This window comes from Jatropha curcas, chromosome 7 (genome assembly GCF_041381405.1).
Source record: "Jatropha curcas cultivar XTBG-Jc1 chromosome 7, XTBG_Jcur_1.0, whole genome shotgun sequence".
NCBI classification, from domain to species: domain Eukaryota; kingdom Viridiplantae; phylum Streptophyta; class Magnoliopsida; order Malpighiales; family Euphorbiaceae; genus Jatropha; species Jatropha curcas.
This window is the reverse complement of record NC_143157.1, coordinates 16,703,042-16,717,355: the sequence shown is the minus strand read 5'-3', so window position 1 is coordinate 16,717,355 and position 14,314 is coordinate 16,703,042. Positions and strand designations below refer to the sequence as shown.

Here is a 14,314-nt window from a genome sequence, read left to right as displayed (position 1 = left end):
GGAATAGTTAATTCATTTAATAATTTATTATAATTCATCGTAATTTAGACAAATTAAACGGTTTTCTTAAGAGACGTGAAATATCCATATATTATAAGTATTTAGAACAGAATAAAAGTCAATTGGTCCTTGAATTTGTTTAGCAGGATAAAAAAGGTCAGAGTTGACTTTTTGAGCTAATTTAGCCCTTGAACTTGTATAAAATAATTAAAAAGATCCGATTTCACTTTTTAGATGAATTTAACATTTTAACTTGTTTTGATTTTTATAAATTCATAATTAACTTAATTTAACAAGATTGACTTTTTAGATCAATTTAACCTTTTAACTTGTTTTGATTTTTATAAATTCATAATTAACTTAATTTAACAATATTGACTTTTTATCCCCTTTTGTCCTACACTAAGAATACTCAGATCAGACTTTTTCAAAACTTATGAATATAAATTTAAAATCCATAAAAATATTATTTCTTATAATATAATAAATTTATAAACATGCATTATAATTTTAATTTCTTCAATATGAAAAATGTATAGATTTCAATAACCTAGTAACAGAGGTTAATTTTAAAATGTTCAAATTAATACATAATTATAAACTTAAAACCATCAATCAAGATAAGGAGAGATATAATATATTTCATATATCATTTTTTTAACAAATTAGTCGGTTCGATTCCTACTACAATTTTAATAAATGTCTATATAATGATTTTCATATTGTAAGTATAATGAAGAATTAGAGGTTCAATTGACTCAAAATTTCAAATATATATTTTTTAATCATTTCAAATAAGTTCAGGTGTTAAATTGATTTAAAAAGTGAAATAGGATCTTTTTAATTATTCTATTTAAGTTCACTGACTAAATTGGCTCAAAATGTCAAATCTGACCTTTTTTATCATACTAAACAAGTTAACGGACTAAGTTGACATTTATTCCATTTAAAAACAAAAGGAGTAATAAATTTCCTGGAACGAATAAATAATTAATTATTAAAAAAATTAAAACTATTTATATGTTTTTCAGGGAAGTGCATTTAACTTTTATATTCTATTATCCAAAAGAGAGTGACTCTACCCAAAAAACATTGTTGCAAAGTTTTCTTTCTTTCTTTTTTTTTTTTTTTTTTTAGTTCATCATAAGACTAGAAAACAATAATTTACTTGGATTTTCTACTATATTAATTCTTACTAATTTAATTCAATGTGACTCAACCTATTTATCTCCATTTAATTGTGCCTCGATACCTCTCTTGCAGTAGATCCTTCACTACCTCCCATTATAACTAATATTAAATCACATATTTTATTTTATTTTGAAACCTAAAAACGGTGGCCATATTTCGGTTTTTGTAATAGAAGCCGCTGGTTTGGAACTAGTTAGAACCGAAATCGAAATCGGTGGAAACTAGAATCGGTCTGAACCAGAATTGGAACCGATGGCCTATGGTCCGGTTCTGGTTCTATCATTTTTAGAACCGTGAACCGATGGTTCCAAGAACCGTCTGAAACCGACGGTTTTTCCAGCTGGTTAGAATTGACGATTGGAACTGAGGATTCAAACCGGCGGTTCCATGCAGATTTTGAATTTTATGTCAAATGGCTAGCACCGGAGGTTCCAACCAGTTCCAGCAACTTTTTTTTATTTTCCAAATAGTTTTGCGAAATCCCCAAATTACCCCCCTAACAATTATATGGCTAGTCTTAAGGGTATTTGTAGAAAAATGATTTTTTGGATTTATTATAAACACCCTTTCCATTTACAATCCCCTCACACAAAATTATCTCTACTCTCCCTACTCTATATTATTCTCTACTCTACAATCTCTCCAATTTTCATTTATAAATCACTGTCCAAAATATTTGCAAAATAATTTCTTCAAAGTAATCTCCAATTATTTGTCCAAATTATTGTCAATTAATTTCTTCAAATTTCAATTCTAGATTGATGGAGTCGTCACACAAATATATTTTCAACCCTTTCACTAATTGCAAAACAAGTTTTAGCAGCTTTGGTCTCCACTGTTGCGGTTGAACAAACTTTTAGTCAAGGAGTAAACATACTTGACGAAACACAATCTAGTATGACATCCGATTCATTAGAAGTACAATCATGCGTGGATGATTCGAGCAAGGCTGAACTAAGAGCACAAGAGAATATCAAAGAAATGAAGATTTATATGATCTTTACGATGGGTTCTCAACGGAAACATTAACCGGTAATAGAAATAGCGACTAAGGTAAAATGGGTGAAATTAGTATAAAGTAAGTAAGAACTACGTGGGTTTGATTTCTCTAAACCCCAAGAAGATACATACGCAACTTAACTTTTATTTGTTCAAGCCCTTCTTTTTTTTTGTAAAAAAATAAAAATAATTTCCAACTTTTTTAAACAAACAATAAATTAAGTTCAAGCATTTTTTAATTTTTTAAGGGTATTGCTTTTTTTAGAAATTATTTCACAAATTTTAAAATTTTAAAGAAAAAAATGTTCTCTAATTTTTTATTTTACAATTATGCAATTCGCAGAAAAACTGATCAAAGGACCAGCAGAAACCATCAGTTTTGAAACTGTTAAAGAACCAGAGTCAGAATCGTTTGGTTCCAAACTGTAACTGAACTGTCTATTTCAGTTCTGTTCTAAAACCGGCGATTTCGAAACATTGGCCACCCCTACTTAAATAGGAGCCATTAATTAAATATATATGAATATAATAAAACCTTTCCAAAGTGTTTTTTTTTTTTTTTTTTTTTGTCAGAAGATGCATTGGTATCCAGGGTTCATGCTTGCAGTAAGGTAAAAAAAAAAAAATTTTAAATCTATATGGTGTGACAGATCAAATATCAGTATTAATGATGATACATTCATCCATATGATTATTATTATTATTTAAAAATGGAGTCTTGAGAGAAATAAATTTGAAGACAATATCTTTATTGTGACAAATAAAATAATAACGAAAAATTATTATTATTATTATTATTATTATTGTATTTTATTATATTTTAACAATCAAAGAAGAATGAGCAACCATCATTGTTGATGGAGCATTTTTACTGCTGGGATATATTGTCAAGCATGTTTAGATGTGAATACAGTGAAGACGATGGCGACCGCAGAAAGGGCGCTAAGAAAAAAAAAGTTAGGAAAAATAATTATTTAGTTCCTAAAATTTATTATAATTATCATAATTATTTAAATAGTCTCTTACATTTAATATAATATTTAACTCATCCAGACATTTGCCTCCCCACCTCCGTCCAAATTCAAGGGTTTTTGCCGTTAAAATCAAGTAAAACTTGAGAGAGAGTTTTTTTGGAATGACAAAATGCACCCTTATTGAACTGTGCACAAAAGTGATGGTTTTTGAGATAAAATTGATAGAAAAGAAAGAAAGGTAACGCATGATGAAAAATAAGCTACAGGAACTGTTTATTAATTGCAGGATTAAAACAATTATGGTGCTGCACTTGAATTTGATCAACAGGTAACCACAATATGATTCTGTAACAAATATAATGCATCTTATAGCAATTTCATTTCTACATAAAAACATCAAAATCAAAATAATTAAAAAGAAGCATGTTGGAAACAGGTAACAAAATAAAGAAATGAGATTTACCAAAAATCGTAGGCCGTGATGGATTGAACCAACCAAGAGCGATAAAGTCCCACATCAAAAATGGTATTTGGACACTCCCTTGCAAGATTTGGACATGCCCATCAGCTTTCTCGTAAATTTGGCAGGAGTTGTGGATTGAACCAAGAACCCAATAGAACTGGGCCAGCGATAAGCATGTAAATATAAGAATTAAATATATATCTGAAGAAATAAAAAAGAAAAGAACCCCAAGAACAAAAGAACAGCACCCAACGCAATTGCAAACCGAATCAATAAATTGAAACTGAAAGTGCAGCCTTCACAGATGGTGGTCGGCGTGCAGTGTCATCGGACCTGTATAGTATCGAATCTCCAGTTGAACCAGAAGGTTTTGTGGAAAGCTTAATATTCTCAAGATTTCACCCAATCTGCCGCAGAAAAGGAACAAGAATCCGGGGGGAAAGGGTATTTAACCGCAATGGTACTGTGCACGGTTAAAAAAAAATAAAGTAAAAAATTGAAAGAACTTTACAGATTCTTGAAATGGAATTTTTTTATTGTGCTATTAAAAAATATTATTAAGATATATTAATAGCAAAAAAAAATATAGCCGTAATTTTTAATTATTAAAGTAAAAATTAGTAGATAAACATATGTTCAGGAGAATGGATTAAAAATGTTGAAATTTATAAAGATAAATAAAAAAAGAAGTAAAATGAAAGATGGTAATATTCATTAATTTGATATATTTTAAAATTAATGTAAAAAACAATTAACTCGTTATAAAATCCATGAATAAATAATTTATTTTATAACTAAAAGTTGTATAAATCATCATTTCATCATGTTATTAATTCTCTAAAACTATAATTAATCAATTATATTTAACATAATTTAATTTAATAAAAATAATTTTTAATTTTTAATTTTTAAAGTAAAATAATAACTGTCCATATCATTAAATTCATAAATTATGTGTCGTTAAAATTTGTATAAATTGTTACTTAATATGTTATTAATTTTCTAACATATATTAATAATTACATTTAAGTCTGTTTAATTCAATCACTAAACAATCATAAATTAATTTATTTTCAAATAAATATAAAAATAAACAATTAGGTATTACACATATTATTAAATTGGAATCCTACATGGAAAATCTGCCTACTATATATTGACATTGATTACTTTAAAGCCATTAATACATTAAATAATCAAATCAAACCAAATCAAAAATATTAATTCAAAATAAATTCAAATCGAACCAATACATTAATATATTAAAGTATTAAATCAAACCAAATCAAAAACACCAACTCAAAATAAATTCGAACCAAACCAATATAATAATACATTGGATAATCAAATCAAATCAAACCAAAAACACTAATTCAAAATAAATTCAAACCAAATCAAATCAAACCAATAAATTAATATATGAAATAATCAAATCAAACCATACGTTAAAGATACACTAAATATGGAAAATGGTTGGTATTTGAGAGTAAACATTTGTTACAAAGAAATACATTAATACATTATTTGCATAATTCATTGTTATTAAACTTTATTATTTTTTAAAAACTAATAATTAATAATAATTATTTAAAGTCATCCATACGTTAAATAATAAAATCAAGCCAAACCAAAAATACTAAGTCAAAATAAATCCAAACCAAATCAATACATTAATACATTGAAAAATCAAATCAAACCAAACCAAAAATAGTATTCTAAATAAATTCAAACCAAATCATTAATACATTAAATAATCAAATCAAATCATGTCAAGTGGAAGTTTAATTGGAGGCATATGTCACATGTTAAATTAAAATGACAAATGAATATGCCACATGTCAACTTTCTAGGCAAAAAAAATACTTGCTTTATATATATATATGTTGATGTGAGAGACTTCTTAATAATTATAGTAAATCTCAGAGACTGAATAATTATTTTCCAAAAAATTTATCAATTTAGTTTATAAGAAATCACGGAAATATCAAACTATAAGGTGCGACTCTAGTCCACCATTTTATAAGAAGGAAAAAAAAAGCAACAACTATCATAAATGCGACCCTTCAAGTGACCAAACACGTCCTTTAGGCAACCCTAGGCTGACTCATAAAGCGCATGGGTGTTCAAACTAAGTAAAATCTATATGCAAAAGGCACCATCGATATCGGGCTAAAAAATGCCCGAATTGGCAAAAAGCTTGAAAGGGATACTATCATATACCAAAGAGGGTTATTTAAACCTAAAACTCATAAATTGTAAATATAGTATATGAATATGACATTTTTGAATTTTTGTATAGATTTTCTGGAAGGTGCACCTAGTTTAGAAGGTACTCTTAGGACACTATAAATAGGAAAATCAATAGTATAAATGAAACACCCCGAATTTTTATTTTTGAAATCTTTGGATTTTTATTTAATTAAAAATCAGAAATTTTGACCGTGTGGGCTGTAAATGTAATACAGTCTCAGTTCGAGCCCAAATTTTCGAATTGCACCCAAGCCCAAATATAATGTCGAAAATTTTGAATCGAGAACAGTTAAATTTTCGAATAATAATATGAAGTCTAGCAATTAATCTATTATGTATATATAAATTAATTTTCCTAAAAATCAAATATCATAATTGTTCATATTTTATTAATATTGAGTAAATGGAGAAAATATTATGGAACCAAACTAAATAATTAAAATAAATCGAACCGGGCCTTAAAACCAAATTGATCTTTCGAAAACCGCACAAATAGCTTGAAAACCAAGTGAAAAACCTGCAAACCGAGCAAAAATCGAGCCGAACCATTGAATCAGACCAAATTGGTTCGAATCAAACCGGAATTATCTAGAAACCGACATAATATCTTTCTTCTTCCTCTCTTCTTCTTCTTCTTCTTCTTCTACAGGCGCACAACCTCCTCCTTCCCTTCCCTTCCCGATCCAGTCACCTGAGCTTCTCGCCGTTGTTCCCTCGCCGCTGCAAGTCCGGTCTCACCACATCACCTCTCCGTTCAACTCTGATGCGAAAGGCTATGTTGGAAGTTGCAATCGCAACACCTTCAGCCCCTCCTCCATCTTTCTCCGCTCGATTGCACGCGACAGCAGCGCCACAGTCAGGCGCCATCGAGTGCAACCGCAGATCACGCTCGACTTCTCTCTCCCTATCTGGCTTGCGATTTAGGTGAGCGCGACTCTTTTCCTTGGACTAGCAGCGACGTTGGTGGCGACTCTACGCCCTGGCAAGCCCGTTTCAACCAACTAGAGGGTTGATCTCATTAAACTAATGATAAAAATGGAATCCTTGTTGAATTTCGAGACAAATGGTATGATCATTGCAATTTTCTGGGCATTCGCGACTTTCTGGCCACCTCCGGTGACCGGCCGGTGACACTCCGGCGAGGTCCCAAGAGGCAGAATGATCTCCTCTTCGCGTGGATCGCGGAATTGTGGTCCGGTTCTCAAACGGTACGCCCTAATACCTATTTCCCAATTTTTATTTTAAACTCCAAATTTAAAACTATTAATTGATTAAGTTGAAATCAAATATAATCCTTGCTATGAAATTAATTAACTGAGATAATGTAGTTATAAATTAATTTTGAACATTATCAAATAAATTACATGATTAATATTATAATTAGGTGAATTGAGGAGGAAAATAAATTAGAATTAGTTAATTAGATAATTAGATAATCCTTAGTTTAAAACTAGCCGATTGTGCATAAGAAAAGTGAGGCGAATTTTAGTTGGTTAACGGTTAGATCCGAAATTTTGATTAATTAAGATTTGGGAGGCCTAGCCATTGTTGATATTGATATAAAAACCGAATTTTAATAGGTAGTAGTTATAATTAGTTATTGTTAAAATATGTTTTAGCTGCTTAACAAATTAGTTATTGTAAAGCTAATAATTTAGTTAACTAATGACTTAATAAATGATCTTATATGAATATTGTTAGAATTAGTTTGTAAATTTTTGGTTGAGTGTTGATATGGTTGTTTTTGGAAGGAGGATGGGATTTTAAATTGATTGATTGCCCGACGGATGAGCTGTGTGCATTGATTGATAAAGATATAATAATATTGTGATATTTGAGCAGGTAGATAGTCCAATTTTTAGGGGAGGTGCTGCCGAAATTTCGGTAGAACTTAGACTAATTTTAACTGATAACATAACAAATAAGCTTATTTAGATAATTTTTACAATTCGATACATAATAATTAAAGTGCTTTAACTACCATATCATTATCATTGTGTATTATTATTATTATTATTATTATTATTATTATTATTATTATTATTATTGTTGTTGTTGTTGTTATTTATTTTATCGTTGTCGTTATTGTTAATATTATTTATTTAATTATTTAATTGCATTTGAGAAAGAATTGTTTGATTAATTGTGCTGTGCATATATTGTGATTTGTTTGTGTGAAATTGGGATGAAGTGGGTCACCATGGGACTGTCAGACCGTACCGTTATATGGATCCTATATGATTACCGTTAGCCGGGTAAATGGGAGATCGGCGCCCCCGTGTGCACCTACCGTTACCGTTACCGTTAACCACGGGTTGGCTTCTCGTCGTTGCGCACCGGATAGTCTAGATTCGATCGCAGCTCGCAGGGTGGCCTCCTGTTGTGAGTGCTTGATGATCTAGATTGGATGGAGACCACCGGGTTGCCTCCTATTTGTATGAAAAAGAAAAGAGAGGATAGAAAAACAATGAGAGGGCTGGTCAAGTGAGGATTAGACCGGTTGGCCAGTATGGGGGATCGGCTCCCTGGTGCACATGTGAGAGGATGAGCCATGTGGGAGGACGGCTCATCGAGGGTTCGGTGACTCCACTGACTAATTTCCACATGATGTGATTATTTGAAGGTGATATTGTTTGTGAGTACTGGTGACATGCCATTTGTGTGACTGGCTGCGTGAGCATATAACTAGTCGGATGACTAGATTGATATATATTTACACATTTGTGTGAATGTGTGTGTTGTGCAATAATAGTTACTCCTTAGAAAGCTCACATATCTTGTTCAATTTTTTTTTCAGGAAGTAAGTTTCTCTTTAATTCGGTTAAGCTATGTTCCTTCATCGCAGAGCTAGAAAGAAAATTTTCCTAGACCAATAAATATTTTGCTATGTATCTAGATGTATAAAAATCTATGTATATCTATTAGTTAGTGACTCCGTAGTTGTAGAATTTGTATACAATTAGTCGTGTATTAACATAGATAATATAATTATGTGAGCCCATATTAAAAATGTGGTGTATTGCCAGTTGGGCCCAAACTGTGGAATGTTGTAGCTGATAAATTTGGGCCGAGATTTAACAAAATCTTGAGGTTTATTTTCCTATAAGTATGGGCTGAATGTTTAAAATTATACTGAAATAGTAAATTTTTTAGTGTTTCAGGCTTACTACAGGCCTCGGGGGCCTTAAGCTTACCTGGGCCCTGTTTTCGCCGAAATCCCAACCCCGGAATGATTTCAGAAAACTTTTTTTTTTTATTGAAAAGAGTGATAAAAATCTTTTTTGGATGTACGATGCCGATAAATCGGTCTTATAACTTATTTTGAGTCGCCACCCATTTTTTCGGCAATGGGACCGTTTTTATTTTTTTATTTTATTAAATGACTCCATTAAACCCATTTTTTATTCAAGGCCAAATTATTTAGAAAAACTGGTCAGGCGAACCAATGAGGTTCTGGGTAAGGGAATTGGGTACGTCGGCCCGTTGAAAGTCGACGCTCGGAAAACCGGCCTCTTTTAATGTCACGACCCGTTTCCATGGGCCGGACCGGCACTAGGGCCCAGGTAAGCTTAAGGCCCCCGAGGCCCGTAGTAAGCCTAAATTATCCAATATGTCTACCTATCTTTTCCAATTTCATCAAAACAGTAAACCCATATACAAACATCTGGCCCAAACTCAAATAACACATAATGTATAACCAGGGCCTATTCACAATAAATTATAATCACGTTATGGGCTTACTGGTTCACCTGCAGCTAATTACCTAACATTTAATTTATAGTGTAGTGCTAACAATAAGTCCAATATTAATACACAACCCTATAACTGCGGAGTCCAAGAATAATCTGATAACAGAATAATTTATACATCCAAAATTAAATAACAGGAATATAAAGTTTACATTTATAACTCTGCGGAGAAGATTGCAGAGCTCCAGTCGAATCAGCTGCTTCCTAGTACCTGGGAGGTTTGTTGGGGGGGGGGGGTGAGTTTTGCAACTCAGCGAATAATAATAAATAATACACACCACATACAGTCAAGCAAAATGCACCCTAGTTTACTGAATGAACACACAACAGTCAATCAGATGACATTACATCAGCACCCACAAACAATATCACCTTCAAATAATCACATCACGTGGAAATTAGTCAGTGGCGTCACCTAAACCCCCGACGAGCCGTCCTCTCAAACAGCCCATCCTCTCAAACATGTGCACCCGGGGAGCCAATCCCCCATATCTGGCCGACCGGTCTAATCCTCACTTGACCAGTCCTCTCAATATTTTATTTTACATTCTCTCTTTTCTTTTCCATCTCATCAACATCATTTCATCAATTCATCAGGTGCACACGGGGGCGCCGATCTCCCATTTACCCGGCCGACGGTCCAATTTCATCAGTTCATCAGGATCCATATTTATCGACCGTCCTCACAAACCCAGGGTGACCCACTTCATCCTAACTCCACACAAACAGAGCACAGTATATACACAGCACAAATAATCAAACAATTCATTTATCATAATACACCAATTTCATCCAAATGCACAATTATGCATAAGTATAATTATAGTGATCATAACATAATATATTTGAGAAAATACAATATGTAAATATATAAAAATGTAATGTTATGCAAATGCAGTGTTGACATGCATTATTTATTATTACTCACAGTGATGGAGAGCGAAGTTCTAGCTTTGATTCTGTCCTGGAAGAGCACTAGATGGACCCGGGCGATCTAAGAAAAAGAAGGACACAGCAGAAAATAATTCTATCAGACAAAATATTTCTTTACCACTCTAAAATTTTTATTTTATATTCTAACTCTTCTACGTAATTTAATCTCGAGATTTAATTTATTTTCTATAATAAATTTATTTTTCTACCGAACACTATTTTCTTTATTTTCTTTTGACTTCTATTTTATTTCCTACCGAAATTTATTTTATTTATTTATTTATTTATTTTTTTTATACCGAATTTATTTTATTTTTCTACCGAAATTTCGGCAGCATCTCCCCTAAAAATTGGACTATCTACCTGTTAAAATATCAACAATTTCACAAATATTCAATCCATACGGCCCATCCGTCGGGCAATTAATCAAACAACAGTTTCCCATCCTCCTTAATCTCAACATCACCACACAATCCAATTTATACATTACAATAACATTATATCTAAGCTACCTTAATTAAATCAACAATAAAATTATAAAGCTATTAACTACTCACATTTACCAAATTGAATTAACTACAAATAATAAGATTAATTTCATTATCTAACATTTCTAACATTAACTTAGCTAGATTAATTAATTACAAATAATAAAATTAATTTCATTATCTAATATTAATATCTAATACTAATTTAATTAACTAATATTTCATTATCTAAATAACATTAACATTAACACAATTAATGTTAATTAATTAACTACTAATAACATTAACTAAATAACATTAACTAAATTAACGTTAATTAATTAATTATTGCTAGATCGAAAATTCTTACGCGTGTCGGGTTAAAAAGCAGTAACTGCCGGTGGTCGAACTCGACTGGCAGTGGCGGAGAGAGGTGGAGACGACCGATCGGCGTGCTGGAAAGACGGCAGAGTTGCTGTGACGCCGGCGGAGGCCCGATCTGTAGTGGCAGCGACGGCTTGACAAGGCTGTGCTGCTGCTGTAGGCGCGACAGAGGAACAGCAACGCGATCTGGCCGAGGAGACGAGGAGCTGCTGCGTTGCCGAGCTGCAGTAGGGGCGGTGGCCGAGTGGCAGTGGCGCGCGGCTCTGCTGCGTTGCCTCTGTCTCGCCAAGAACGCAGGCACAAGGAAAGAAAAAGAAAGAAAAAGGAAGAAAGGAAAGAAGAAGAAGGAGAAGAAGAAGAAGAAGGAGAAGAAAAAGAAGAAGAAGAGGGAGGAGTGGCGGTGGCGCTGTGGTGACAGTGGCGATGGAGTGGAGGTGCGCTGGTGAGGGGGAGTGAGTTTAGCGTTGGAGATAAAAGAAAAAGAGAATTTTCTAGATGGTTTGGGTCGAACCGGTTCGATTCGGCCCAAATCATCGATTTTTAACTGGTTTTCAAATTTTTCAATCGGTTTTTGGTTCGGTTTCTCATAGTAGTTGCACTAAAATATTAATATTAATTTCCAGGCTGTCGGTTCATTAAATTTAATTGGAAAAATTTTGAAAATAAAAATTCGGGTTATTTCAGTCTCCCCCCCTTAAAAAAATTCGTCCTCGAATTTTGAAAATAACAAGAAACTAGGATGCAACAATTGTTTACGACAATGGTGGCTGTACTTCTCACATAATGCTGTTGAGCAGATAGAAGGATGAATCAAGAAGATGAGATAAATATTTTTAAGTTCGTTAGTCAGACCAGTAGAATTAATTTTTATTAAATTATGAAGACAAACCAATGGGAAGAAAATTCAATTTATAGGGAGGGTAGGATGATTATGAGATGAATCTAGCCCCAAAGTTACCTACCTTATTACCATAGTTAATTTAAACTTGAGTTGTACTATATCTATAAGTCGTCAAGTCAAGTCAAATATTCATTACCTAAAGTACAGATTCGACACTAGTATTCACCTTTACACGTAAGAATTTTAATCACTTATAACCTCTGCTTAAGTAAGGGTTATTAATCTCATTAGCTCTAAATCATGTGTCCTTACATTGATGTATCGTCATTTATTCTCTCACTAGCTATCATAGGCAAAGATCATCGCTCCATAAGAAACTCATACACAAACCAAGTATTTAACCTTACTTATATAAGAATCCGCATATTCAATCAAATTTACTACTATCTCAATTTGGACTCCTTATTTTAAAATTCAAAACCTACATGCTGACTCATCCATTTTCCATCAACTCCAATTCCATATATTTGCCCTCATAATCATTGACGTTGTTCATAATTAAGTAAGATGATTGCTGCTAATTCAAGAAAGTTTTTGATTCTTATCAAATTCTGCTATTAAGTACTATTTGATCATTTCCAATTAAAGAGAACAAATTCTTGCCACTACTACAAGCTTATTTCAAACAAAATCATGACATTTCTCTAGCTAAGTAAGAGATCAAGAATGTTAAACCCATAATTCAACTCCTGATTAGACTATGTCCTTTGTCTTATGTTTATTCTTAATCTCATGAATGCCTATGAATATTCAGATAATAATATCATTGAGTTATTCCTTTTCTCCAAGTCTATCATCTCCAAGATTTGTACAATTTATACCTTATACGATCTAAGAATATCCTCAACCTTAATTATGTTCTCTCTACATTCTTTACCCTAAACAAGGTTAACAACTTATTGAATCCTTCAACATCAGAGTTACAATGTACCAGTTCTCGAATGGACCTAACTATTTAAATCTTCCCTTAAACAATAAGATAAGTCGCAAACTGCCATTTATAACACAATTCTATTCATTCAATCATAATTTCTCTCAATTGCTAAGGAATTCGGAATAACTTTACATTGACTCCACATTATGCATTAATAATTTTCGCTCTAAATGGTACCTCAATCGAACCATGAGCAATTTAAATTGATTAATGATCTAATCGACATCCATGAGTTGGCATTCCAATATAATTAAAATATAATCTTAAACCATCCCGTAATCACATCCAACAGTTCTATAGTTTATCTTTTCAGTCTTCAAATACTAGCATGTATTCTCCTCACCAAAGTTGTTAAAACTATCTCAAGTTCACTTGTTTATTCTTGCACAAATTTTCAATATCCAAAATAAATAGTAAATTAAAACCCAGCTAGCTTACTAATAAATGAAAATACTCTAATTACCTTTACGTTCTACTAAGGACATAAATATAATTTTCCTTCTTTATCCAATAAAACAAGTAACTTGCAAAAGTTGCACTAATTAATAGAATTTCCTTATTTTAATTGCTTTACGTCAAGAGATTAAATTTATTCACATTCGTTGTCATCTCAAGCTAAGCCCCCATGATCTTTTATCAACTCTTATTTCCAATCATTACTATTTCCCAACTAGATGCTATCAAATTACATAAGTCAAAATTTTCTTATCTCTCTCTCCAGTAGAAAGTCTATCTTTCTGAATATAAGTACTAAGTTCTTTCATCATCGGGATTACAATCCTTAAATCATTATCTATTTGTATACCACCAGACATTCAATAACTTCCTACCTTTGATCTCTTTTTAGAATATGAATTTACTATATATGAACCACAAAGTTCTCAAAACTCACCTTGCAAGGACCCGATTAACTCAACTCATAAGGTTGGTTTATAACATTATCAATTATTTATTTAATATTCTATTAGAATTATCACCGATAGTGATGACTATTTTAAACCTAAAAGCCATTTCCCTACCTTCAATAGTATACATGTTCCATCTTTCTACTTTTAATAATATTTCACTT

General features: G+C 32.0%; 1 long non-coding RNA gene across 1 annotated transcript; it reads right to left on the bottom strand.

Moving 5' to 3' along the window:
• Nucleotides 1–9,584: 9,584 nt before the first annotated feature.
• Nucleotides 9,585–12,834, bottom strand: LOC149494785 (uncharacterized). The gene is made up of 3 exons (XR_016321847.1): nt 11,397–12,834; nt 10,555–10,620; nt 9,585–9,837 (listed from the first exon to the last, which is right to left on the bottom strand). It is a non-coding gene; the product is annotated as an uncharacterized LOC149494785 (long non-coding RNA).
• Nucleotides 12,835–14,314: the final 1,480 nt, after the last annotated feature.